Source organism: Pecten maximus, chromosome 8 (genome assembly GCF_902652985.1).
Source record: "Pecten maximus chromosome 8, xPecMax1.1, whole genome shotgun sequence".
In the NCBI taxonomy this organism is placed as follows: Eukaryota; Metazoa; Mollusca; class Bivalvia; order Pectinida; family Pectinidae; genus Pecten; species Pecten maximus.
Window position 1 is genome coordinate 4,824,034 of NC_047022.1, and position 5,826 is coordinate 4,829,859.

The window sequence follows — 5,826 nt, forward strand, 5'->3', positions numbered from 1 at the left end:
CCTCTTACAGTAACAACCTCTATTGTATATCCTCCTAGAGTAACAACCTCTATCATACATCCTTTTACAGTAACAACCTCTATCATACATCCTCTTACATAAACAACCTCTATCATACAACCTCTTACAGTAACAACCTCTATTATATATCCTCCTACACTAACAATATACCTCTATCATACCGCATCCTACAATAACAAGCTATGTTATACATCCATCTACCCCCATAAAATACTGACCTACCCCATAAAATACTGACCTCCCCCATAAAATACTGACCTATCCCATAAAATACTGACCTACCCCCACAAAATACTGACCTACTCCCATAAAATACTGACCTACTCCCATAAAATACTGACCTTCAATTAAAATACTGACCTACCCCCACAAAAATACTGACCTACTCCATAAAATACTGACCTACCCCCACAAAATACTGACCTACTCCCATAAAATACTGACCTACTCCCATTAAATACTGACCTACCCCCATACAATACTGACCTTCTCCCATAAAATACTGACCTACCCCCACAAAATACTGACCTACTCCCATAAAATACTGACCTACTCCCATAAAATACTAACCTACTCCCATACAATACTGACCTTCTCCCATAAAAATACTGATATACCCAAATAAGATAATGACCTACCCCTATACAATACTGACCTACTCCCATAGATTACTGACCTACCCCCATAATATTCAAATCATCATTGTTTAAGTAATATCTACTGCCATAAAATACTGACCTATCCCCTTAAATACTGACCTACCCTCAATAATATACATATCATCAGCTCTTAAGTAATATCAACTGCCATAAAATACTGATTTACAACCATAAAATACTGATTTACAACCATAAAATACGTACTTACCTCTATAAAATACTGACCTACCCCCATAAAATACTTACCTCTATAAAATACTGACCTACCCCCATAAATTACATAGTTACCAATACCATTTTTAACACATATATCAACTCCCAGAATGTTTACAATCACCCTTTGTTTGGCTTACTAAGGATGTATCCATGAAATGCATATCATTGTTTGTAAAATACTTATTTATTCTTTATTTATATATTTGTATTCATTCATAAATGATGATCATGTAATTTACATTATCTTTGTTACCATGTTACACTGTGATGCCCCAAATAAAATCTTTCATTTCGCACCAAGAACTTTTAATTGCCCTGAAAGCAGGTGAAAATACTTGTCAACCTTGATGTATTACACAATATGAATATCATTAGTAATAATTTATATTAAAAAAACACGGATTCATCTAAATTGCTGTATAGTTATAAAACTTGTTTCACTGAAATAAATTGTACATAAAATGATATTTTAGTGTTGTTGTTTTTTTTTCTTTTTTTTTTCTTTGTTTTTTTTGGTGGGGGAGGGGTATATCTTTTGTAAATGGGAATTGTATAAATGTTAGCGGTATATATTAAATCTCTAGAAACTATATAATCATTATGGGTGCATTTATGTAGGTCAATGCATTGGAAAACAAATTTACCAACTTAGCAGCATGATGCTAATTTTTTAGTTTTTCAATATCAAATTAATTTTTACAGCTCACCAATTAAATCAATGAAATAATCAATGATTAATGGAATTCTATAATTTTACAACCGGTAAAAACGTATTTCACTTCCAAACCTCCTTCCAAAATTTACTTGTTTAAAAGTATAAAAATATGAAGGGGAAGTTTGCAATGTAAATATATATATATGATTAAACAGATCATAAATCACTCATCTACCCTCATAAAAATGCAGTAAATTCAAAACATAAGATATTAATGTTTATAAAAGTAAAATGTTAGTGTATAATCTTAATTTATTTCACTTCTACAATATTTGATAATTACAAGCTTTATAAGGCTTCAAATTATTTCTCTTCTCTACACCTATACTTGTGTGCTGGTCACCTGTCTGTGTCACCTGCTCATACATGCATTGTTATAACTCATGACATCCTGTTTATTACAGTTGAGTGTAAGCTATTTATTTCTCTGGATGCGCTTTCGCGCCTCTCCAAACAAAATCGATCGATTACTCATTGAATTCTGATAGAAATTGGAAACGTAAAATCATCTTAAGTATTTCACAATTTATCTAAAATCAGAGGGAAAAAAATCCATTTTTTTATGATGTGTTTTTAGGTCCATTGGTTTAGAAGAAAAGAGTTATGTCATCAGCCAACTGTGACTTTCTACCTTGCACAGTGTATAGATTGATACCTACAATGTTTTGCCTTTGGTCTAATCCTAGATGCCATTGTCTACACAGTGATAACTAGTACCGCTGACAGTGGGTACCGTTGTCTAATCAATCGTGTTACTTTAAGCGGTTTATATACCAACCATGACTAGATACTGAACAGCTGGTTACATTGTACAGTGCAGATACTCATTTCATGAAATATTCCTCAAATCAAAAATGCTACGAAGTTGCAAATAAAATAAAATAAAATCGTATCGAAGGTTTTAGTGAAAAACTGGTCCATGAACATCATTTGTTTTCATTAAATGATCGACAGCTTAAATAATCTTGGTGCTTTAGTGTTTGTTTCTTTTTTCCATTATCCGTTTTGGTTAATATTCATTATCAAAGGAAGGATATATTTGATTTCTGAGCTGAACAATAGGCTGCTCTGTTATAATCAGTACTAAGAAGCCGTCACTTACCGAAATCATATTAATATGTTTTTCGTACAATAAAGACAGTATTTCTTTTCTTTGAGAATTTGATGATTTATTAATCAACTTCATTTAATGGTTGTATTATAGGAAACTTTGGATTATGTATAACTCATTTGTCAAGCCATCTGATCCTGGTGATTTATTGAAGTTCATCATATTGATTGCTTTTAGACATTATTCAGCTGTTGACAGCCCTATCACAATCATTTCTTTTGTTTCTGGTTTCTTTAACATTTGCTATTTTGGATGTATATAATTGTTCACTCTTTTCACCTGACCCTTTCAGACTGATTTGATAAAATATCAAAATGATTGTCATAAAGTCACAAGCTTCCAAACGGCAGTCGTCCGATATACAAGGATAACATAAATAAATTGAAAAAGACCGGTTTATTGGTCATTGAAAACATGTAATCCTATTTTCATTCATTTCTGTTTTTCAGAACGCGCCCCTCTTCAGAACAACAAAACATGCAATCAGTAAATCACTTCAAATGGCTAGAGTCGACCCCTCATTACTTGAAAACGCGGACACGGGATATTTGGAAAAAATATCTTTGGTCAAGAAAAGCGAAACACAGTTAATATCCTGAAAATAGAATTGTCAAACCTGAACCGTATAGGTTGGAGACATCTACCACCAGTCATATATCAAGATCTAGACCAGAAATATTTGCTAGTAGCTCAAAAGGTGAAACATTAAGAATTCTCGGAACTCAGCCTGTGATCTTTGCCTTGACAAACGAAGCACGTGAAGCGGGAATGGTGTCATAATTGGAAATTTAGGGCAATATACGTGATACAGAAATTACCAGAGCTCATGTATCCAGGCAGCGAGCCCATTGGTTAGACACTTATGAATGCAATACATTTTTGTTCATTACATATGCGTCCCGATGTCACGTAGAGGAGACAATTCGTGCACTGTCCGTGCATACATTTGAACTGATTAGTTCTGGGGTTAGATTTAAGGATTGAATCTTGATTTGGTCGATTTCATGGGGTCATGAATTGAGTTGCTCTTGAGACAAATTGAAGCAGTTCATGTTGAACTTGTCTCAAGAGCAACTCAATTCATGACCCCATGAAATCGACCAAATCAAGATTCAATCCTTATATTTCAATTGTTGTTTTTTTTCGAATAAAAAAAGTCGGTCTAGATATTAATGTCTCGAAGCTTGTGCAAGTCCAAATGGGGAAAAGCCCGAGGAGAGTCGGATTGTGCATGTCGAGTCGGTCGAGTAAAATAGTTCGCCATTTTAGGATTAAAAAACAGCATTATTTTGTCAAAATAGAAGTATCTAGCACAAATGGTCTTTCATAAAATACAAGAATACATTATGAATTTGATAATTTTAATAATTATTCCATGTTTATAATAACAATGTAGAAAAGTTAATTCGTTCCGCGGAAGGATTTTGTCTAGGTATTCATACGCACTTATCAGTGTTAATCTGGTCAAATTTATGGGCAAATGAAATAGATTAAGTTTGGTAGTTTCATTGAGTCCAGCTTGAGTGGAAATTGAAATATATGGTGTTGAAGAAGATATATATATATATATATGTTATTTCCCGGATGTCAAGTTGAGATAGGACAATATTTACATAATGAAAATCAAATTCTCCTGCACGATATATATCATTACATAGTTTATTCAATATGCTGGCTAAATAATACAACACATTCTCTGGTTCACATAAAACCACCCTGCTATGTTTCAGACGGTGTGTGTGAAGAAAGTAAAAACAAGTACTTTTTTTTTCATGCAAACTGTAACAATGATCGGTATGCGCTAAAGTTGATTCGATTAGGGCTGGGTTAAGGTTTGGGTAGGTAGAGGTGGGTTGGGTGGGATATGGCTTGTTGAGGTCTGTTAGGGTTTGGTAGGATGGGTAGGTTGGGGTTGGGTTTGGATACAGTGGGTTTGGTTTGGTTTATTTTAATTAACGTCCTATTGAAAGCCAATGCGATTTGAGGATGTGCCAGGTTTAAGGGGTGGAGGAAACCGGATTACTCTGAGGATGACCACCAGCCTAAGGTTAGTATACCTTGCAAACGGCACCGCGTAGGTTTCGAACTCGTGACCCAGAGGTGGAGGGCTATAGTGACAAAGGGTCGGGACTCCTCAATCACTCGGCCTATAAATGGGTGGTACTGGAGGTGGTAGAGGGGTAGAGGTCGTATAGAGGGTGGTGTTATATTCTTGCATTTTTTTGTCAAACTAGCTACTAGCTATATTATACTTTAGGAGGTGTCGATTATTAACAAAATCATCAACGTGAAATAAAAAAGCACTTTTATTTTGATAGCTATACATAAATCAACAAGTAGCATAGTATAGGGAAATCGATTCCTTTGTTTTCAAAAGTCATTGTCTTACAGGTTTTAATTAAGCTTTGAACTGTTTTTGTATGGTATTTATGATCTATTTGAATGCCAGAGCTTTACAAGCAAACAACATTATGTGCATAAGCACATTATGATTTATTTGCTTGCAAAGCTCTGGCATTCAAATAGATCATAAATACCATACAAAAACAGTTCAACGCTTACATTTACATTCATTTTAATTTTTTAATTTTTTAAATGCTATATTTTATATCTAAAATCCATAACTCCCGCGATACTGACAGTCAGCAGATTTTTTGTCAGTCGTTGGAACTGCCGGAACATGGTCGCATTCTTTTTGGCAAACAAAATAGTTCATGGATAATAATAAAAAAAAAACACTCAATTTTGTTAATGATTTTATTATCAACGTAATGCGCAAATGGACAAATTTATCATAACAATCAATGTAGACAAAATAATTAGTCGTTAAACTTAATTATCCTGGATATTGTAGTTCCGGTTTATGTTGTATTAATACGCTGATAAGTGTAGCGCGTGATGGATGGCATTTAAACGTACATCAATACCAGAGCTCTCAAACAGATTATATAGTGACAATGCCAGACAAGTGTAAATATATAAAGATGAAATCCTCCACGAATATTGTCAACTATACAGCAACTGATCATAACATTTTCGCGGTATGTTATCCATTTAATCTCTTCCTGTGAGTATTATATGCAGCATAATATTAGTACGATTTG